Source organism: Poecilia latipinna, unplaced genomic scaffold (assembly GCF_001443285.1).
Source record: "Poecilia latipinna isolate Pla-1442-1.1 unplaced genomic scaffold, P_latipinna-1.0 Scaffold2505, whole genome shotgun sequence".
Taxonomy (NCBI): domain Eukaryota; kingdom Metazoa; phylum Chordata; class Actinopteri; order Cyprinodontiformes; family Poeciliidae; genus Poecilia; species Poecilia latipinna.
Window position 1 is genome coordinate 55,461 of NW_015115121.1, and position 24,478 is coordinate 79,938.

Sequence of the window (24,478 nt, forward strand, 5' to 3'; positions counted from 1 at the left end):
AATAAACGTAGCAGTTGGTACCTTTGGTTTTTAATACAAAGAGCATAAAATCGTGGAAGTCAGAACATGTCTGCAAACAAAGAAGATAATAAACTGCTTTTAGCCTAATTAATGGGTCATGTTTTCTTTGACGTCCCAGTTGTGATTTAAATGATGACCAATATGTTAGCATGACAGGAGGCGGCCGTGTTGGCTCTACCATCGTTTCTTGTCCTAATTAGAAAACGTGGGACAAAATAAGGTCAGACTGATGACAGATAACCAGGAAGTTGCTCTAATGTCTGCTTACTTGACCTCTGACCTCTCACTTTAGGGCCAATGGGTCATGTTCAAGTTTCATGAGGTGTGCACTGGCTGTTATGGAGATGAGTCTCTAACAAGGAAGGTTCGAGGTTATGACCTGCCGTCCACTAATGATGACCTGAGATGGCTGCAGCATTTATCAGCCGGAAACAATAGACATGCCCCGGTGGGTTCATATGAATATTTCAGGATCGTCTCAGAGAAGCGGATAACTGATTATCCTGTCAGAGCTCCACGAAGGGAGAAAAAAAAAAAAAAATCAGCCTCTCATTTAGTCGCAAATCAATTATTATTTAAAGTCAGTGTCAAGCATAAATAATTTAATGCATTAGCCCGTCTGTTGTCTGTATGTTGCTCAAAATCTTAACCTTTTCTTTGTTCTTTGAAAATTATCTAATGTTAAACTCCAATAATAATAGATATTGCTGGAATTGATGTCTGGGTCCATGCCAGCTCCCAAGATTCCCAGAGTCATTACAGAGAAGATTAATTCCCTCCATATTTGTACATCCAATTTGACCATTGCAGTCCATTGACCCCGGCATACCTTGTGGTACTCCAGCCTCACCCCCAGCATCTGTCTGAGACCACCCAATGCACAAAGAAGCGCAGGAGGAGCATACATGAGACAGTGACCGGTCTGTACTGTGTGATATTTGGGTTTTAAAGAAGCACATGATTTTCCTCTTTGGATTTTTAAGATTTAAGTTGTATAAATACAGAGCTGCCTTGCCATCAAGTTAAAGAATTGGATCATGAAAAGATCAGAGTCATCAGACCACATGACCTTCTTCCGTTGCTCCAGAGTCCAATCGTTATGCTCACTTGCAAACTGAAGCCTATTTCTCCAGTTAGCCTCACTGATTAGTGGTTTTCTTAAAGCTACACAGCTGCACAGCCCCAATCTCTTGAGTTCTCTTCTCACAGCGCCTGTGGAAATGCTCTTACTTCCACTAATAAACATAACTCTGACTTTTACTGTTGTCTTTCTGTGATTTGCTTTCAAGTGATTGTCAACAATTAAGGATTTTTTTCTGACCACATTTCCTCCTCCAGGATGATGGTTTCCCACTTTCCAACAAGATTTTAGCAATATGTTAGACAACTTTTAATCCAGTGCAGTTTTAGAAGTTTCTGGAATCTCCTTAGATGTTTTCATTTATCGATGCCAATGACTTACTACTTCCTTAAAAGAGTAACAGCTTTTCCATGACCATCAGATGCGTCTGTCAACATGGTTGCTTTAGAAATGAGAAGATACTCAGTGGATCAGTTTGGGTCAAGCAACTTGCTGCCAGTTTTCACCTTACCAGAAAATAGTGCCTGGAAATATAAAATGTTTATGGCTTTTTATAGGTAAAAACTGTAAAACTACTGAAATTCCTACTGTAGAAAACACTGTGTTACTGTTGCTTCCTTTAGAAGGTGAAAGAAATAAACAAATCAACTCACAGCAACCTAAATACATTCAGATCAGGTTATGGTTGCCAATCAACTCACTTTGTTTACTGTCAGTATGTTAATAACCTGACAGCATGAAGTCTGAATGTTGATTATTAAACGTTCTCACAGCTGAATTATTTTTCAGCCAAAACACATTCATGGGTCACCAGCTCACCTGTTCCCAGAAGTTTCATCTCGACTTCAGATATAAGAAAAGAAGAACTTTTTTTTTATTTTTTTATTCCAGAACATGATGAAAACCAGGATCAGGTATTAATTCACCTCTCGCTCCTAATTCGGATGGGAACGCAGGGCAGGTCTGCTAATAACCGCCGACCGGTGGAAACAGAAAACGGTAGGGAAGGAGAAGGGAGGGTGAAGGAAACCAGATTGTGAGAAGAATAAAATTTCCACGGCTGATCTGCAGGAGCAGTTGTCGGGAGGTTAAGGTGAAGGCCAATCCAGCTGTAAGAGAGGCCAGGATTAAAGTCTTTGAGATATGGATCCACGGGCTCTCCAGCTCTCAGTACCAGGGCTTAAGTATCATATCCGTGGACAGACGATCAATACCCCGCCTTTCTTTTTCCTCCGTCTTCAAGGGGATTTTTTTGGCAGTGCTTTCATGGGGTCCTCTCCTCATGCCCCTAATGACACTGTGGGAGCTACGCTTCAGGCCGCAGGGCTTCAATCCCAGCCGCTGTTGAGTCAAGGGAGGATTTCATCCAGAGCATGTTCCCTGTACATATCTGTAAGAAAACATTCTTATTTCACATGTCATACATCGTACAGTATAAGCTCTCCATGGGTGATATGTAGCTCAGAGACAATCCATCAGATCTGTGCTGAGAGCAGATGATGAAATGTCCAATGGACATTTCTTTAGTCATTTACCTGCGCAGTAACACTCACCTAAATTATTTCCTTACATTATATTGAAATATTTCTGTTGGTTCAGTGACATCCCATTATGTTGCTTCTCTGTAGAGTCCAGTTAAATGAGAACAAACACAGTCAGTGACAGATTATGGATGCTGATAAAATTATTAGCTTTGATGAAGGGCATTGTAACAGATTGGCTGACGGTAAAAATATTGTCTAGTAAATTACTAGACACAGTTATAAGTAGTTGTTTCCCAACTATTACTATACGAATGTTGCATAATTTGTTGTTTTGTTGTATAATTTGGGTCACCATAACACTCCAGTCTGGAAGCTCAAGTTTATTTTTAAAAACGAGACAATACATATTAATAAACATTTATATATAAGTAAAGGAGACTGTAGCCAGGTGTCTAATTTCCATTTTTAGTTGGATTGGCAGCTTGATGTTAAAGCATAATAAGTAATACATGAATGAAAAAAACACAAAATAACTCTGGAAGGCAGTTGAATTATATTGATGTCTTGATGACAGCACGGAGAACAATCCTTAAATCGACCATTCTTAGACGGCCTTCTGTAAATGGAGAACTGAGACAGGACACAATACTTGATCTTGATTATAGGATTTCTGTATTTTTTTTTCTGCATTTCCAAAAGTTTCTATGGAACTAAACAAAAGAGAGGAATATTAGTTACATAGTTAAAAACTTAGTGTAAAAAAACATGGAAGTATCTATTTAAAGAACCCAATGCATTACACCAAGGCATCAATAGTCATCTTCATTGACAAAGAAAAATAATATAATTTTATCTATTTGGTTGTTAGGTACCTGAAGAAAAAAAGTTCAGAAAAAATCCCTGAATTTCTGTTGTAAATTATATCACAACAGTCTGTTGAGACCAGACCCTGTTTTTTTTTTTGTTTTTTTTTTTTTTTGATAAGACATAATAAAAAAAAATTCAATGGGCAACTTTTGGTTTGACTTGAAATGACAAAAACCTTGACATGAAAGAAAACTGGGATGAGTTCCAGCCACAACCTTTGGTAATGCCACGGGCCACCTCTGATCTGGGATTGGTAGCCGACATGAATCAAAACGATCGATTGACCTTCGGCTCCACAAGAAACACATGACCTGGAAACAACAGGGCTGGCGACTCCAGTGTTGTGCCGTGAGCCAGGTCCAAATCATAGGTGAGGATTTGATGAGGTTCTGCTTCAAAGGCTCTCCAAGTGAGGGGTGGTGGGAGGGAATAACGAATTGAAAACTTTTTCTAGAACCCTTTACAAAAGATGGAAAACAGGACAATTTCAAGCTTTGGAGTTCAGAGGAAAACCCCTCATGCAGAGACCAGGGACCTTCTCATGTTCTCCACAACACCGTAGTCATCAGTATAAAGAGGCAGAGTTTGGCGCCTGTACAGAGGTGGATTACAGCTAACCATGCGGTAAAGCCGGAGCATGTTGTTCCGTGCACGCATCCCCAGCAGCCAACGCTGAAAGCATGACGCCCCCCTCTTTAAAGCTACCATTACGCCCTCCGTTTCATGAGTTCCCGTTTTCCAGAGGGTCAGTGTTCAAATTCGATTTCACGCACTACACTGGCAATGCTGGCTGGCAGCGGCTGTGAAAAGACTGAGGGATGAGGGAGAGATTAGCCAAGTTACGCTCACCTAATTGAAACCAAACGACCTCTCTGGGCAGCTCTCGGAGCATGATTAAAGCCTGGTCTTGGCCACCTCTGTTTACTTAAAAAAATGATTTTTCCAATAAATCGACACCCAGCACGGCCGATGAAGTCAGGAGGGAGGATTTGAGGCCGCAGCCGAGTCACAGAGCCGCGAAAACAGCTGCTTTAAATAGATTCAATTAGAGCTGGCTCTTTTCTCCTCAGAGCATCACAGCGCTTTCATGTCTGCGTCGGGCTAAATTTCCAAAGATGGCCGCCAAGAGATTACTGCTGACACATTCCTGTAAACTGTAAGAGATGCATCAGGGCCCCAGCTTTTAGGGTTCTGCCAGTGCCGGCCTGGCAGCCAGCGCAGAGGACAGCGGTGCCAGGAAAGCAATCCGGCTGTCCCGGAGCGAGGGCCTCCAGCCAGGCGGGCCCAAGTGGAAAGTGAACCTGCAGCGAGAGTTAGAATGAGCTCCAAGAAATAAATATGTGTGGAAATGACTGAGAGTGATCAAACTTCAGCGTGTGTTTGATATGGCTGTGATCATGCTCACCTCCCACTGTGCAAACTCCCTTCCTTGTTTAAATCACTCTCGTCGTATATTTTCATCCCTTCTAACGTGGAGTGATTCAACACTTCATCGGCGTTTCATCCTTTCTCAATCCTTGACTCACATTCTCTTAAACTGCTGAAAATAAATCACATTCGATAAGAGGACCAGTTTATTTCTCCCAGATGAGAACAGAACATTGGTGCTGTTTAGTCTGGAAAAAAAAATAAAAATAAAAAAACACAGTTTTAATGAGGTTTGGAAAAGACTGAGGAATATACAATAAAAGACAGAGAGCGCAGATGAAACCCTTTGTGGTCCACTCGACACACCTGTTAGCTGATGTACTCGGGTGGAAGTTAAGACTTGTAACTCCTGTTTTGGGTGTTTGGTGAGACCCTGATGTGGTTAATAAAAAGACTAGAGAAGCGCTGTTAAAACAAATCCCCCAATGACTGTAACCTACACCAGACTCGGTGGTTTGTGCTTTAACATCAGAGGCATGCAGACTGAGCCAGGCCTGCTTTAGTGGAAATTACAACAAAATACAAGAGTGTTAAATTTCCTGTTTGGTCTGATCCACATTTTTCTTTCTTTTTTTTTTTTTCCCTCTGGGAAGTTTGAAAAAAAGTTTCAAGAGGTTTGCAGCACATTCAGGGAATCGGTTCTGAAAAATGAACATCCTATTTCACAGGTTTAAGATCAGTTTTGCCATCTCAGATACTGACAGAGAAGAAAAAGGAAAAGCAGAGCTTGAGGCTGGTGCTGATGGAGAAGTTGTTCTAGTGGACTAATGCAGGAAAAACAAAGTCAGCAGCGTTGGTGTATGGTAGCCATTATCTACCTCCTCTTTCAGTGATTAAAAGCAATCGGCTGTCCTCTTGCCTCAAACCCCGGCCTCTGGCCAAACCACCGACCACAGTTATTTCTCCTGGTCCCAGAGCACCATTTAATCATGTACGCACGCTTCACTATTGTGGTAGGACCTGTTTGTATGTGCTGGGGATAGCTGAAGGGGAAGAGAGGAGAGAGTAATGGAAAGAGAAAGGGATGAAAGGCAAGTGATAGAGAACAAAATAACATAAAATGTTAGCTTTAATACCTTACTTCTCATGTTGTTTTTTTTCTTTGAACAACGGCATGGCATTGCTTTATTTTAATTACCTATTAGTTTAAAAGGGGTTGTGAAACAGACCAGCTTTTCTTGTAAAGTAGCATGAAATGGCATTTGTTGGTGCTAGATAAATAAATCGAATTAAATTGTTGAATTTATAGAAATTACATACCACCCAGGTACGCCCCCCCAAGAGCGCCATCTCTAACTCTACAGGCCTCAGTTAACATTTTAAAACCTACATTTCTTTACAGGACAAACACGACCTATCCTAACTTGTTCAAAAGAAAGCATAGCAGTTCTACACGGTTTCACTTCCATTCATTTTGCTTGTATAAGCAGTGTGAACAAGTGAAAGACAAAAACTTTTGTTATAATTTTACGAGATGACTAAACTCGACTTTGAGGTTCAAAAGATATTGTAAATATCAAAATCTAAAGATCTAGCTTTCTCTTTTGTTTCTCTGGATGTTAATCATTCCCATTCAGCACATATTGATGTAAGCACTGATGCTTTTAGACCTGGACTGACCCTTCAGCCCATCATCGGTCCAGATCTGAGAGGCGGCAGCATTCAGAACTACACATGCAGATTCACAACACAACTAATGAAATATATTCACATATGCTCTTCAAAACCTCTCCTGTGTATTGTACAACAAAACACAGTAAAGATGTTTACATGCTCTACTTTCAGCCTCTCTGCAATGTGAAATTGAGATTTTTAACTTTCCATTTGTATTTGGAATGAATCCACAGCCTGTCAAAGCATGCACAGATGGAGACCACTGACAGTTTAACTTGTGGCCTGAGGCCTTGAGGTAACTGTGCTCTCTTTGCTGCACACACTGAGTCTGATGCTACTCCAAGTGTTTCTGTAAACACATAAAATAGCTTGTGCATCGTTTCTTTTTTTCCTCTTTTACTGTTAATTTTCATAATTTGTTCTATTTTATACAGAAATATTTCAACCATTTAGACCCCCCCTGCCAAATTACTCTTTAATAAAAAAAAAGCGTCACAATTCTGACCATTGGATGTAGTTGTGCAGATCAATTTTATCTAGATAAATGATTTTTAATTCAATGCAAAAGACAAGATTATTTCAGTATAATTCTTCTTTAAAAAGGCAAAAGTTTTAAATGCTTTGCTTTCTCCCAGTGGATGAATCACTGTTAAGTCACTTTAGCAAACACACCAAATGGCAAAACTTCAGACAGCTGAAAATTAAATCCTCACCCAAAACTGAAAACCAACAGTCTGATTGTTGTTGACCTGTCGAAGCATAGTAGGAATAAAAATGTGAGCTCAGAATCTGTAAAAAATATCTAAAAATAATTTTTTTCTGCTGCTAATGCTGACACAGAATTGCATTTAAACAAAATATAATTTTTCAGCCGTTCTCCACGTTACGCCTAAGACTGAGAATATGGAGAGGGATCTATAGATCTGGGCTTGCCTTCTAATTGCTGAATCCTTTTGATTGAGAAAATGCCATATGAGGGAAACCATCAGCGTCTTGTATCCACTGAAATAATAAGCTGACCCGACCGCCCCTTTTCTCTGCGCCTTTGAGCACTGGCCAACCATCTGAATCCACTCAGTCCCAAATGAGCAGCTTATTTTTCAAAGTGTCTCTCATTTGTGCTCACTCTGCACCCTGACTTGGAATGGAAGGTGGGGAGGGGAAGAGGACGAGGTGGAGCAGCAGTGTCATCTTAGAGCGTGCCAGATTATCCTGTCTGGTGCAGAAATCCAGCAACGGGTCAGATTTTCCCTGGTGGATGGGTAATGTGGTGGGAAAAAAGGACTTCTGAATCCACACTCTGTCTCATGCAGTTGGAGTTATTTTATATATATATATATATATATATATATATATATATATAGACCCAGGAAATATTCTGCTTGAACATTTTCCCACTAAGAATTTTAATTACATCCTTTAAAGAACACAATTAAATTAAAGCTGATTAAAAAATGTAATAATTTATAATGGTGAATATCTTTTATAGTGCTAAGACCCTAAGACATCATTCACACACATGCAACCATGCTACAACCCAGCTGGATATCTTCAACTTCTTTTGGTATAAAAGTCTCATCCTTTTTTATCTGTCAAGATACACACAAGCCAACTTGTTTTTACATTTGCAAACTTTCTCTTTTGAATTTGCCAGGATGTTTTTGCGAGTTTTTAAATCAGGTCGGTGAAGCTGGTTGATCACTTTACAGGAAATGCACCTCGTCTTCTGAACAGAGCATATTTTTTTAGCAATGCATCTTTTAGTTCTCAAAGAAACTTAAAAGAGGCCCTGGAAATGCACCTCTTTACTGAGACAAAACCCTTTCTACCCCATTGCCCTCTCAGAAACCTCTGATATTCTCATGAAGTTCCTTAATGCCCTAAAGTGTGGGACGGAGTTTGATGTGTGAAAATATCCTTCATTTGCACAAGCTACTTGACATTTCTTAAAGGTTGGTGCACAGCCAGGTTGGCAAGATAAACTGGCCCCATTGAGGACAACCTACTTTAGTGCCTCTTTAATGCTCTTAATATAGTTTTCATCATATCGTTGCATGCAAGTGTTAACCTTTTAGATCTCACTTCGCTTGTTCTGTGGTAAGGAGGTTTCAAGGGTGAAAAGAATATCCCCAGGCACTGGTGACCACGCCAACAAGAAAGGTTAAATGATCTCCTGTACATGCATATCACTTTGCATGATTCTTATGAAACCTTGTAAAAAACGAAGCTACAACAACTGAAGAAATACCAAACATGTTAGCTGTGCATCACATTTCCTTTAGTCAAATTCCAGGGTTTTAGTCTTTAACTTTAGGCCATCATCCTTCAAACTTAATTACTTTAAAAAAAAAAAAAACAGTTTTACAGCTTTCACATAAAATTTTTAGCTTTGCTTTTCTTTTATTTAATTACATGTTTCTATGGAACCATTCCCAGGAAGAGTAATGTTGGCATTGGTTTGAATTGTTTGTACCGTCCAGGTTACCGGATTATTCCATATTTTGACACCAACCAACTTGTAGGTGTCCATTCTGGAATCACAGCAACCACATTTGATTTAATTCAAACGCAGGAAGTAGATTTTTCCCCTACAAAAACCAAGGTGACCGAGGCAGTCAGTTATGTTGGTATTACAGTCCTCAAAGTGATATTGTTTAATGTGTTACTATCATGATAATTTGTCTTTTTACAGCATACAGCAAGTCCATTGTTTCTGTCTGGAATGTGTGTGTCTGGATTGCAATCATCCTTTTCTACTACTGTTTTTTTTGGCTGTGCACTAATTATTTTGTACCAATATTATTTTAGATCATAAGTGTTTCCATCAATTATTAATTTGAGTCATATCCATGGATGTTAAATAAATGGATATGTTTCTTTACAGTAGACTATAAGTACAAGCAAGACAATTCCTACAAGTCAGTGTTCTCCAAAGTCATTACTCAAAGGCTGGTCCCCTGAAAGTTTCTGAAATTTCTTCTGGTCCAAAACGTCTGAATCACAAATGATCACCAGTTTTCCAAAGAACTTAAGCATAAAAAACAGAGAATAAATGTATCACACATGACATGCAAGAGTAGAAAATGTATATTATTTTTTTTTTCTATTTTAGGAGCAATATCCAGTTAAGAAGCTGAATAAATGTGAAAGATTGCTATTCTTTCAAAGCAAAGGTCCCGACAAAATAAACTAAAGATTACTAGCCAGGGTATCATGGCACAAAAGGAACTTTTTAAAAAGTTATTTTGCAACAACATGAGTTTTTCCATTCCTTTCTTGCATGGCCAGTCATTGTGGCTGTTGCCCCTCTTTGCTGTCCACAGTATAAACACTGTCAATATTTTTGTTCTTCGTGATTCTTAAACTCTAAAATAATGCACATTTACTGTTTTTGCAGCCTGGGTCTCATTGGGAGGTGTGGTGCATGTCTGGTTGTGTAGAAATAGGGCCTCGCCCTTGTTCTAATTGATTGGCCCCATCAGATTATGTATGGAGGAGAACATTCAATTTTCAGCGTTCACATGTCATTGGATTCCCATGCCTCTCCAAAATGACTTCAATTTATTTCCCAGAGTCCTGCTAAAACAACCACAGTCATAGTAACAATAAGAAAGGGCATAAATTGTCTCTCGTCGCAGAGCTTTTGCCAGGATTGCCCAAGACCTGCTTACATTTTGCAAATCAAGTGCATGTGATGACCTCGCTGAGCTTTGGAGCTGTGATTGACAGCAGCATGATAAATAGTGAACCATTATGAAACACTGTGGATCCAAGTTGAACCTGATTGGATCAGCATGTTTGGGATAAATAACTTGGCACGCTCTGCCTGTCACCCACCAAACACACGATGATGAAGAGCAGCATGGAGGCTCTCTGGCATGGTTGTTTTTTTTAGAAGTTCGCTTTGGAGCAGCAGCCCGTAAAGTTCCTCCCTCGTAACTCTTGTTGCAAAAAGTTCAGAAAGCCGTTGGACTGTGGCTTCACCGCAAGTTCTGCTGCAGTTGACGCAATATTCACACATGGGTTAGCCTTTATGAGCTCCATGTGCGGCGCTTTGTTTCCGGGGAAGATTTGTTGTCAGCTCCTCTGAGAGGAAGATGGGCCAAGCCAAACTTCTCTTCTCCGTCAGGAGGGTCACCATGCTGCTCCTCCACACCCAGCAGGTGCTTATCCCGCCTCACTGAGGTGAGGAGTCAAGCGGCTGACATTAGAATAACAAAGGCAGGATTCGAGATGGCCAGGTTTCATAGGTGCTGCCACGGCTAAATCCCACCGATACAGCGGGGAGATTAGCAGAGTCAAAAGTGATCATGGGTAATTGGTTATCTCACCTCGAGCACCTCGACGGGTCTTATCCCCTAGTAAGCCTCCTTATACTCTTAAGTGGACGGTTGCTTTGGTGGAGACAGACGAGGGGAGCGAGCGGGGGGCTGAAAGTTTGGCAGCCTTTGAAAGGTTCATTGGAGAAAGTGTGAGGAGTTTGGGCTTCTGACGAGTGCATGATGAAAGAGGAGGGATACAGCTGTGCCAGCTCGTGCACACAGACACACATCCGCACGTCTCCATCCACTCTGGGGCTCCGTGTTAGTTTTCATTATCAGCTCTTCCTCTTCACATAATTGAGCACAATACATGTAGAGGGTGAATACATCATTAAGCGCCGCTTCCTACACAAACACGGCCTTCGGTAAACAGAGCGGAGGGAGACGGCTGCGAGCTCCCACTCTGACAAACTATAGACGGAATTTCATTGGAGAAACTTCCACAAAGCCTCTTTAATTGGTAACCCCAAAAAAAAAAAAAAAAAAAAAAAATCTCAGAGAAGACGATCAGAATTAGGCCATATCATGGTGCCCTAATGAAAGGAGTGTTTTCCATCTAATTTAATCAATATTAGAATATCTGCCAATTAGCTGCATTATTTTCCTTTGCCGACGAAATTCTCGTTTATCGAGGCCTCATCTCTCTCACTGGTCGCATTACAAATGTGATAACAATGGCTGATTCCTGATTCTGCAGCTGAGAATTAAGAAGAGAGGGCGGCGTCCTAATTACGCTCCATTCAAAGTGTTGATGAGGTTTAACTGGCAAAATTAATTAAAACTTACTCCCTCCAACCCCCTCTTCATTCCCGGTCAAGATTAGAATCATGACGTTTGGAGTATTTAATCAAAAATATGTTTCGCAATTAATTAAGATCTCATTTGCATATATGTACGTTACTTTGAGAGACAGGATTTCAATCAAACCTCATCATGGAGGTGTTTGTTTTCATTTTACCTCAGACCATTCACGGGACAGTCTGTGCAGCCGGAAAGACGCAGCCATGTGGGATTAAATCCCAATCTCAGTCCTCTCCCCTTCACCTCTTTTTACAGCCACAGATTAGCTCTGCGTATCTCTCTCTCTCTTGAATTTCCTCATTAGCATACTGATCTGGCAGCAGGGCCGCTTTAATTGCAGATACACAGGACACAAAGTTTGTGAATAGGTTTCCGCTACTCTCGACTTGAGAGGGATTAAGCGACGTATCTGCAATCCAGACAGTTTGAACGCAACGAGAGACGAAAACGTGCCTCATCTGCAAGTTTCCCCCTCGTCCCCTTCTCTTCCCCCTCTTCGGCCCGCAGAGAGAAAAGGAGAATCAATTAAAGGAACACGTAACAGAAAGAGACAGCGAGCCTTTTAGTGCCGAGGTTAATGGTGAGTTATTGTATGAGAATGACTCTGTGAACATTGCTTAATTTGCCCTCCCTCCCTTCCTCTCCGTGTCCCTCCTCACTGTGCTTAATAGCTATTTTAAGAGCAATATGATGTATTACTCCAGGCTTTCTCCGGGGGAAACCCGGGGCCTCCTGTACTGAATCCATTTAAGACACCGTGGCGATCTTACAGTCACTCTCGGCCCTGTTCGAACCATGCTCGCACCTCCCCCCGCCCCCCTCAACCTTAATGGGAAATTAACTGTTCAGAATCAAATTAAAATCCTGCCTGTGATCCTGGTCAGATCACTGGGAGAACAAGCAGGTATGCATTTTGTGAGAACCAGGCCTTAGGTGAAAGATGATTCAGAGGCTAGCTGTCCCTCTATTGTGAGCAGATTAAACTTAGGCATTATGCTACAGCAATATGAGCAAATGTATGCCCGGAAGGTTTATGCTATTTGTCTTTTTTTTATTTTTTTATTTGAGAATTGTAACCACACATTTTGTGTCACATATCATATCAAAAATACTTTTTATATAACTTGTTTGCTATGCTTTTCACCCCAACATTAAGAACATTTGGTATTTTCAAGGTTTTGCTACTCTTGGGAAAGCAGGTTGTGAGAGGGGAAAGGCTGGGACAGGTCGAGGTCTAAGGTCTCCGCCGTGCCCATGAAGAACATGGTCTTAATGAAAGACGGTAGTTTTTTTTTACCCTTGCTTCCTTGTTATAGTCACAATCCATCCAAAGATGACAATCTCATTTCTCTTTTTTTTTCTCTTTTACAACAGGAGACATTCTGCTTCTGCTGAAAGCTAAAAGTTTCTGATTTTAAGGTTTAGCTTAAAACTGACCTGCTCTGCAATTTATCTGTCACGTATGTCTTTATTTCTGCATATTCAGGCATATTAGCTTTTAATAATGATGTGAACATTCATGAACGATCTGATTCTTTTCAACGGGTTTTGACTCTGAAAGGTACTGAGAGTCATTCTGTGATTTTTTTTTATGACTTTCCTTGTTTATAATTCTCTACACAGACCACAATAGTTATTTATTTTTTTTATTATTCAAAATTAGATTTATTTAATCGGTCTACAACAGAAGAAAGGAGCGGCTGTATAAGCTCACAGAGCGCATGTGTGTTGCTCACTGTTTGTTTTCATCATGTGTCATGGCGGCAGACGTGAAGCTCTCTGTGCGATCTGGATGCGCTGACGGAGGCTTCATGCAGAGGGAGAGAGGATGAAGGTAGTCCTGGCGCGCTCCTTTCTTCTTAGTTTCTTTTTCCTTGTTGTTCTTTTGTTAGTGGTTGCAGTTAAGTGTTGTTTACCTTTACTCTGTTGCCTTAATTGTTACATTTCACGGTGCCAAAGTGGATTTTTGTTTCTGCCAACACAATGCAAGTCTACCTTTTCCTCTACAATTGTAACATTTAACTTTTTATACTACAAATTGCATTAAAATGATGTTATATACTTCTCAGTAGACATTTATATTTTGAAATTTTATATTTTGTTTATATATATATATATATATATATATATATATATATGCATTAACAAAATGTGTGTATATATATATATATATATATATATATATATATACACACAACCTGTTTTCCTGAAAGAATGTATCGTGGATCTGTTTTGCGGCCTTAGAACAAATATAAATTTTACTTAAATCAGGTGATTTTACTTTTTGCGAATTTCACTCATCAAAACAGTTTTCTCTGAATTAATATAAAATTATATTAGGGATAAAATGGCTTGTTCTTTTAAGAAATGGATCATTTGAATGGCTCTTTGAAGTGAATGCGTCATGAAGATTTGGTTTCCTTTCAAAGAGCTATTAAGTTCCACCACTAGCTTTTAGTGCTGCTTCTTTTATAAGTCTAACATTTTTTTTGTTTTGTTTCGCTGTCCTGCGAGAAACGTACCGTAACTTTAAAAGCACAATTAAAAGCATAATATCAATACATTTGAATATTAAACTTGATTTTAAATTGCTGCATTACAGCACATGTGCTGGCAGAAGCAGTTGCTCTCAGTTTTGTCTGACTTCTAGTAGTGTTAAAGTATTCACTTTTGAAAAGAAAACGCCTGCAGCATCAAGCTCCGAAACATGAGTCAACAAGGGAAGCTGCTTCTGCTGGACAAACATTAGGAATTAATTAAAATGAGCAGAGGTGTATTTAGCTTTTTGCTACACGCTAACAAAATGTTTGAGGCTCCAAACTGGCAGTCTGAGCCAACAACAGTGGAGATATGTGAATTGTAGCCCACCCTCGCCCATGCATGCACCTCACATAAACACAATCCTTCCACGCACGCACCGACTCACATCCTCAAACAATAACAGGGGAGGCCCAGCTGTTTGGGCCTCCACACATGGCCAGTAGAGAGGCAGGGGAGTCGAGGTGGCCCCCAGCAAGTGTGCTTAGTGGAGGGTGAAGAGATCCACGGAGGGTCCCTGAAGGCTTGGGGGAGGTTTTAGCAAATTATAAGTTAAAGCCCCATGTGTGTGTGTGTTTGCGTGGAGTACGTGTGTGTGTGTTTTATCTGATCAGGGTTTAATGATGGCTGCAGCCTTGGTAATGAATGAGCTATTACCCAATGAAATCTGAAGAATGCTTGGCAGCGGCTGGCTGAGTTGGCTCTGAGGATCAGGAGCTGGTTCCAACATGCAGCGCCGATGCCATCGTATTTAGGACCAGGGCTTGTCATTATAAGAGATGGGGGGCTAATATGCTCTGGTCCTGATTGTTTGATCATTAGTGCGCTGGCTTTCACTCAGACAACTGTTAGCTGAAAACTTAGTGAAGCACGTCAAAGCCTTTCACGTCAAAATACACAAGTCAAAATGTCTAACTTTCACATGGATGATCAGAAATCAGTTTGTGTCGTTTTCTAGCCTTTTGCGTCTTTTAAACTGAATGAAAAAATTGTCTTCTCTACTGAACAGAAAGGCCTTGGATTTTTTTTTTTTTTTTCACAAACGTGGGTGTGTATTTGCAGGAAAAGGGGGCGTGTATATTTGTGCACGTGAACTCATTCACACACATCCACATGAATGAGTGTACTCTGAGAGAACTGGCAAACCCGCGCTGCACAAAACGCACAGGATGAACACAGCGTCTCGAAGCATAAAGTTTGCTTACTTTGACAATGTCATCATACTGCCCTCTTTTGTCAGTAAAAGTCAGAGAGCAACAAAAAGCGCTTCTCTCCTCCGTCACTCCTCCACATTAATGAGGGACTTTTTTTTTTATAATCTGCAACCTCTACCATATAAAAGTGGGGACAAATGAGAGAATTTTCCACAACTTGAATTAAAATGCATCTGTTGATCGCTCTGATTTGAATAAAAGGCCTGGCTGAGTTTCAGCTTGCTGTAATTGTTAATCAATATCTTATTGAGTTTTTCATCCAGCCACTAACCCGGGTGGCTTTACTGATCAATCCGAAGCCATTCTGTGTCAATCATGCTCCTTCGTGATCATTTACTACCAATTGTCAACTGCAGCAGCCAAACTGTTTATTTGTAAGTGCTTCAGTGCAGGTAAGCAAACATTTGAGTTTGTTAAAACAAAAAAACAAAACATGTATTAAGCGATTAAACAGCTATAAACTGCTTCTGAATTACACCTAAGATCAGTTTGTGTAGGTCATTAATTCTGGTGTCAATTCCATAATTTACATCTTTATATCCATCTAACCACAGATTTAATAGTCTCAATAAAGCTTTTCACAATTTACTGGAATCAAAATCTTTTAGTCTTTTAAAGGCACTTTTGTCCAGTAGAACCAAGTCAAGATTTATCCAGTCACATAAAAAGAATGTGTTTAACAGAGATGCCAGCAACTTGAAATGTTTGGTCATTTTCCAGACAAATTACCCGGCTATCCAAAAAAACATTTTAAGTATGTTTTGCTAATTAGGAGACTAATAGAGATAATTTTAGCTGTAAAAAAAAAAACAACATTGTTGAGCTGATAGATCAGTCTGAACATGTCTGTACAAAGAATTAATGAATAATAAAGATAAAAATGAAGCTTTCTGCTACCATTCAGTCATTTTCATTTGCACACTTTAGTCGCTTGAATATCTAATAAGAGCAAAATACGTTCAAATAATTATGAGAAATTGTAATCATTTGTGCAAAATCAGGTTATTTTTCTTCCATACACAGCAAACCAAACGTGTGATTTTTAAGAAAGTTACATTTAAGATTTATTTATAAACAAATAAAATAATTAAATAACTGTGACAAAGGAAGAGTTATTTCAAGGTGGTGTCATTAAAATAAATATAAGAAAAAAATTTAATATTGTAAGAACTAATTCAAATATTGAGGAAAATAAGAAATAATGTTGCACTGAAGTGAATCACTGTTTTCTGAAGGCAAACACTTTGATAAAGTCTCTGTTTCTATTCCCAAAACTGTTAACAGTGTTTGAGATCAGCACCCAAACACACTCAGTGAGGCTAAGACCTGCAGTTCATTTCAGACACATGCTCTAGGTTTACTTATGAATCCACAGCTAAACATAGAATGTTATCAAATGAACAAGCCGTTCTAAAAACTCTAATCAAAGTGTTCCTGATAAAACAAGGACAGAGCGATGCATGTTTTACTTTCTTCAGGTCAGATCGTTTTACCATATGTACAGAAATCCAACTCCCTGAAAAACCGAGACATACAGAAAGTCTTGAATTCTTGCAATCAGGAAATGATTTTCTGCAGCTTTCAGCTTGATTCCTGTTGAATCAATTCAATGTTATATTGTGCATTTGCTGCCTGAGTGTCACAGACGTTTCTCTGCTGGTTTTATAGAGAATAGCTCCCCTGCTGGACTCCTGTGGTACTCCGCCTCAGCTCAGTCAGGCAGTGTCGGTGCTGCTGTGAGTAATTTCCACATGTATTATTCTGAACCAGAGCAGAGAGGAGAAGAGCTGGATTAGAGCCTTTTATCCAGCTAAACTGTGGCGTCAATCAGCCGAACCTTTAAACCAGTCGGAGGCAGGATCGCATCCTGCTCTGACGGACGGCTCCTGGAGAGGAAGGGAGGCCGAGTTGTGCCGGCTGCGGGGTCAGACTGCTCAAACCGAGGTGCTCCAGTCCCGCCTCACAGATCCAGTTCACAATCTTCTTATTGGTCACTGCTAATACCATCAAAAATCCAGTCCATCCTGCTTTATCCACTTACAGGGCCAACTGAGCTGGCTACCGGGATTAAAGCAAGTAAATCCCAAAGGGGGAAAGGAGTGAGAGAACCGCTGAAGTGATTGTGTTTTAGGCTTCTCAGGATCTCATCTCTTGTTCTGATTTGGAAGAGAAACTTGAAAGGTGTAAAATCTGATGCATGTTTCCTGTTTTGCTTCCTTCTTGTTACTGTTAATGGAGTGATGAAGAACGCTCGCCCTCCTTCACCTCCTCCTCTTCACAAACACAAAAGAGATGGAAATCACTCAGAATGAAGGCAGGAAAAGTAAAAACTCACATCCTAAAAAAAAAAGAAGAAAGAAATAGAAGTGGTTCCAATAAAAAAAAAAAAAAAAAAAAAAGACCACAACCCTGAACTCACTTCACTGAGGAACAATTTAACCTGTAAAGACGTCGTTAATTTCTATTTTTACACGCTGCACACAATCGCAGCATCTGAGCCTTTTATCTTTGTCTCGCTTTATTATCTTTCTGTGCCTGAGTTGGTTTCCTTCCTGCACACATTTCTTTGTATTCCCTGCATGCAGAACACAAGCAGCGAATGGGGACCAGTTCATCCAGTTAATATATCATTGAGGTTGTTTTTTTCGGAGTCAAATCCTCATAATGTCTACAATTTGATTTTATTCTTTAACTTAAAAGAAATATTTAGTTTTTCTAATTCTTTCATTCAGTTATTTTCATAATTTAATATTCAAAAATCTGATATTTATAAACATCTCCCAATTAGAAAGACATGTCTGAACTATTAGAAATCCTAATTTCATTCTCAGATCCAGATTTTACACCAGTTTTGTCTCTTCTTACAATTACTTCACATCCACCTTTGTCTCAGTTGAGCTGTCAAAATATATATTTTTTTCCAGATTACTGAAAGCATATAATTTAGAGATCAAACTGAGAGGGAGAAGCTGATTGTAATATTTATATTACCCTCACCCTGCAGCAAACAGATTTAGAAAAGTGTTTTTAAAAATTACAGGCTATCTCACTCTCAGCACAATGGTTGCATTTATTTACATAAAATTAAATAACTAATCAATTAATGCATGTGGTAACATTCGTCTAAGCATATTTTTTAAGTTCTCTTGTCTTTATAACTAAAATGTAAACAATAATAAATCTGCATGATGTCGCATATTTAATTTTTTAAATACAATTTCAAGAATCTGGTGCAGTATTTTAAGAAACCTGTCCAGGTTTTCTGCACACTGAAGAAAAAAAGTGAAGGAGAACTTGTCCTATTACATACATTTCCTCTGTGTCTTTTGTTGTATGCGTAATATTACCTTCTCCTTTCTAAACCAACTAAACCCTGTTTGTGTTAAGGGACACACACGTTTTACTTCTGTTGACTCTCATCTGCTATATGCCTGAAGTCTTCAATGACCTAACTACCAGCAGACGATGAATGCTGCCATCCTTAAGTCATTCTGTAGAACCAAAAAATTAGATAAGCAATTTGGAACAATTTGTCTTCGCTTCCAGAAATACGTTGTTTTTGAATATCCAACATTACATGTGTGTTTTTTTGTGTGTATATATATTGTGTGTGTGTATATATATATATATATATATATATATATATATATATATATATATATACACAATACAAAAATTTTATATTTCCGTATTGCTTGTTTAAAAACATTAATATCATACATTTCCTGTAACCACTTCCTTAAAAAAATAAATAAAAAAATATATATGTTTTGCAATAGTTTACAATTTCACTTTCTGCTGCAACACCAGCCATTTGGAAACAGATTTACATGGACCGTTAATTTACTTCGACTCCAACTCCATAAGCAAGTTGCATCGGGTCTTGATATCTTTGTTTCCTTTCTCAAGTGGGCCCACAGGAGTCTTTCCAGGACCTTCATGATGTGGGATGTAGTTGTTAATGACCGAAGAGTGTGTTTTCTTCGGCATCAGAAACATGGGTCAAGCTAAGATTGAAGAAGTGCTGCAAAATTCCACTGAGCTGACCAGCACAGGCCTTCAGGACTCTGTTATGACATTCACATTATTAAGAGTGCTGCATTGAGAAGTAGTTTGTATAATGAGATCAGCAGATATGCAGTCCCACCAGGTCTTTGCTAATTGCTGCTGCCACTAGTCTGAAGGAGCCAAGTGGGGAAGTTGTGAGGTAGAGGCGCTCGGTGAGCCGAAGGTCGAGGTTTTATTTATTAGAGGTTTAGTTTTGTTTTCTTAAATCTAGTTTTGGTTTTATTGTTATTATATTGAAACCTACAACAGGAACCTTAAAGTCTGTTTTACTACAGTAGACATGAATGTTTCAAGGGGCATATTATGCATTTTCCAGGCATATAGACAATTTGTATCACATTTGTGTAACCATGTTATGAAAATGCTGTATATATTAAAAACTAAAATGAAATCCAATGACTTGAAATTGGCCTTCTACCCGTTCTGACACTCCCCCTTCAGTATGTTATCACAACAATACTTCTACATGCATTCACTGATGCCACTTACAGCCTTTTTTAGGAGTGACACTTACTCATTACTGCTGCTGCTAGTCTGGTGGAGCCGTGTAGGGGATGGATGTGACCTACGTACAGAAGCTGAGGTGGAGCTTTGGGTAAATAGGTAGCTGGCATGATTCTGGGTATGCATTTGATATTGATATATTATAGCATAAATGTCAAAAAACAGACACAAAGAGTAAATACCACCACAGCATTTGATCTCCTTTGTCAAACATGAAAAAGTTGCATTGCTAATGTTCCAGTCAGCTGCATCACACCTAACTGGAGAATATCAACAGTCATCAATAAAAAAAAACATTCAGAAAGAAATAATTTCACAACATAACTATGGTAACCAGTTAACCAATGCTTCAACTGAGCAGAAACAAGCTTGTAAAAGTTGGATGACCTTAACAAATCAAAGAAGCAGCCGTCTGCAACAAGCCGCCTGTTCACACATGAACAGATTCCTTTTGTTCCCTCTGAGTGCAGCTAAGCTGTCTCTCTATTATCCCAAAGCCCTGGTTATTTGTTGGGAAACATGATGGAGGTCGATACCAGAAGGACACTGGTGGCAAGAAGAACTTCTACAAGAGACTTCAAGAATCAGCTGCTTCCCTCTGCTATTGTTTGTTTGTTCTGCTATCACCAGCTCGTGACTTCTAAGGGTAAAATGTCGTGTCGGGTACCCTCTGTGGCGATCTCCTGCACTTGGACACCAACCTCTTCGCCCAAGAAGCTCGTCACAGACAAAAGAGGCCTCCTCTGCTGTCAAGATAATGCCACAGCAGCTATTGTAAAGTCATATGGCCATTGTGCGGTGAATTTCTCTGCAGGTTTGCAGAGGCCCACATACAGAGACACACTTCGGCACAAAGACACACAAAGACGACAGAGAACGATGACAGAATTGGACGCCTCTGAAGACGCTGCTCGTAGGAGAAAAGACGGGACTGAGGCGGGGGGGAGGGGGGGGGGGGGACAAAAGAAGAGCGTTTCAAAAACACTTCTGAATACCGAGATCAAAGAGCAGAGAAAAGCGTGTGTGTAGAGAGGGAAAAAATAAATCATAAATACTGAGTAAACAAGGCGAAATGGAGTGAGTGGTGGAGCACAGCAGGGAAACGGAGGTGTCATAGCATCTTAACCACGACCACAAGGTGTCTTTTTCTCGCCGCACACACTCCAGGTCGGGTTATCTGCTGCCAGAATTGACTTTTCTCTTGGTGTCGCCGAAGGCCGGCAGGTGTTTGTGCAGCGCGGCGAGGCAGCTGCAGCAGAGTGAGGAGATAACAACCAGAAAAACAAGCCCTACTCCTCCACCTCCTTGTCTTCTTTTCTTCACTTTCTGTGACGGGGTTTTCTGAGGATGCCACAATCAGACAGACTTTTTTTTCCCTTTTTTAAACCCCCACTGTGGTAGAAAAACGTTTTAAAAGGGGGTAGATTCAAACCTGGGCCTGAAAAGAGTCAAAGAGGAAAGGGGTTCGTGACCTTCTGTGGGATGAGTGCACCCCGAGGACCAGTAGCGATTTGAGTGTTGCACCCTGTTTGTTCCGCTGCGCTGACATTTCATCACCTTTTATTAAGGTGGGAAGCCGTTATCACGGCTGTTTCTGTCTGTGTGAGTAAACGTGTAGGTGGGAAAGAGCACTGCGCGTCGTTTTTGGTCGTTTTGTCAAGCAATTTGAGACATTTAAATTTGTGAAAGTTGAACACCATCATTCATAAGTTCTCTTACACCTATTGCAGGTGGCTGTAAAAGCTTTTCTCCACAAACTCCATAAATTAGGTTTTAGAGACGAGTTTGGTTGTTTGCAAAATGACTAAGTTGTTTTTTTCCCTGCTGAAAGTTTGGGCCAGGTTGGTCCACTTTGCAAGATATTTTTCCCTAACAATTAAAGTAGAGTCAGTTTTAGCTGGTTGGAGCTTGGATATCTTTTAGACAACTGCTATGAAGATTAAGATGCAAAAAGCTTTAGAGTATGGTAAACTATTATGAGGTGTGGTCAAACTGTCTGCTATTCACAATCCTCTCACTTAGACAATGTGTTCTCTGTACCCACAGATCCATTTGTTTCATCTCTTCTCAGTTTTTACAGAGAACGCATTTAAACACTAAAATACTTTTAAGACCATTATGTTGCACTCTGAACCTTTAACATAATGATCTGCGGCTGAATCCAACTTGTCAACCCGCTCCATCATATTTCATTCACAATTACTGTCTGTCATTGTTCAATTTTAAAAGAAATCACTTTCAAAGAACAAAGAAACGACCAATGTCAGAATGTGGAAGTTGAGGTCTTTAGGGGTGAACATTCACTGTGAACATTTTGGGAGATTTCCGGGCATGAAATATGTGGAAAGCCTAAAATAAAATACAGGGCAACCAATTGATTTTCAAAGTGTCTTAATAAGTAAATTGAGTCCATCTGGGACTCAATATCAGTACAAATCCAGCTGTTCTAAAAAGACCTGAGGGACTTGTTAGAAAAATCAGAAAACAAATCAGATCAACAGAAAAACCAAGAAGCACAGCAGACAGGTCAGGGATGAAGTTGTGCAGACAATCAACACAGGGTTAGGTTTCAAAGTGAAAGTTCTGGTCAGTCCATCATCAGAAAATGGAAAGAGTATGGCACAGCTGCAAACCCACTGCCCAGACAACCAGAGCAGCAAAAAGCTGTTTTATTTATTTATTTATTTTTTTCCAAATCTGGAGCGATAAGAAGGCCAAAGGAAGTCATGTTTGCAATTTGATCCAAACGTGTTTCCAGAAGTTTTAGAAACTCTTGAGGGGACTTCAACAATGCACAATTTATTTGACTGTCAGTTTTGTGTTACAACAGAGAAATCTCCCATTAAAGTGGTACATCCTGTGCAGTTTATGCTTGATATAACCCAGGAAAATCTTTCCACCAAGATAAAATATATTTATTTTAAACCTAAACTTTGCCAATTACTCTGTTACTTTATTTTTCATGGATTATATTACTTTTATAATTATTACACTTATCCCTCATTGAGTCGTTTTTCCACAGTGACAGTTTCATCTCCTTGCTAAAACACACTTCCCTCCTGTTTCCACGATAATCCTTGCTCTGAACTCGCTCCACGTTTGTTGAATTCCTCCTAGATTCCACTTCTGATAGCAGAGTGAAGGCAACAACACACCCTCGCACTGTTTAGCCATTTCCACAATCAAATGGAAGAGTCTTGGGGGCAAATTCTACAAACAGTGCTGTAATATAAATTGACCATGTTAAAGGAATGGTGACAACATGCGCTCCCCTGTGAGCGCTTAGCTTTCCAGGAAAAAATGGGCTAAAATGCAGAGGCTGCAGTTTTTTGTTTTCTCCATCCACAAACTCCACACCACATGTCAGCAGCTGCCACTCTCTGGAAGTTTGTTTTGTTTTAGCACATGATGTAAGGCTAATAAATCCACTCCTCCTGAATTTTTTCTTTACCCATGAATTCCATTATCTGCTTGACAATCCAGGATAATTGATATATCTTTCTCTCATTTTCGCTCTCCTCCTCAGAGCAAAGGCACTTCAATTATTCATTGTCTTCACTTTACACAGAGACAGAGAGAGATCTACCATACGCCACAAAGGCTTAACGCACGTTGTCACAGTTAATGGAAGGAGCAATCAAATATTTTAGGGAAAACCAAATATGCGGATGTGTCGGCTGCAATTTAGTGAAACATATTTTAACAGTGCGGATCTGAAGAAAGGAGAGAGCCAAAATGATTCAGGGAGAAATCGAATGAGACGTTTGATGAATTTTCACCTCTTGTTGCAGAGATTGTAAGTCGCCACCTACCTCTTAGGACAGGAGAGGAGAAAAAAAAAAAAAAAAAGTTGAGCTACTGAGAGTGCTGGGTGTGGCGCGGTGGCATTAAGTGGCGTAATTAATAGCATTCTCACAAATCGGTGGAAGTTATTAGGGTTGCATGGGAGAGAAAGTCGCGCCTTAAGAGGCTCTCAAATTGCACTCCAAGATTTGTCACTTCCAGCAGTCGTTTAAAAGCTCATTTGAAACTGTTGACCCCAGTTAACAGAACAAGCCTATTTAAGCTTTCAGTGAATGACTTCATATTTAAGGGAGCTAAATGAAGACAGAGATATTTGAAAAGCACCAATTTATTACCTGATAGAGACAGCAGAACTTCATTATTATACACTCTTCCTTTATCTGCAGACAGGTTTAATGTAAAGATGAAAATAAAAGATTATCTCTGAAAAACATCCATCACTGAAAATATCAGAAAATGTCACATGTGAGGGGGGGAGGGAGGAAAAAAAAAAAAAAAAAACACGCCATAATACACTTGAGGAAATATTTGCCAATCTAAAAATTTCACACGGTAAATGTTAGCAGAGAAACAGTGAAGCTGCCAGTGGAATCCAATTAAAGCAATCCCCAAATTTTTTTTTTTTTTTTTTTTTTTTTGAGGATTTTCACAGGAATGCCGGCAACTGGAGATATCGGTGCATAAATTAACCGGAGCGGACTTAATTACACACAAGCAAAGCAAGAGGTAGAT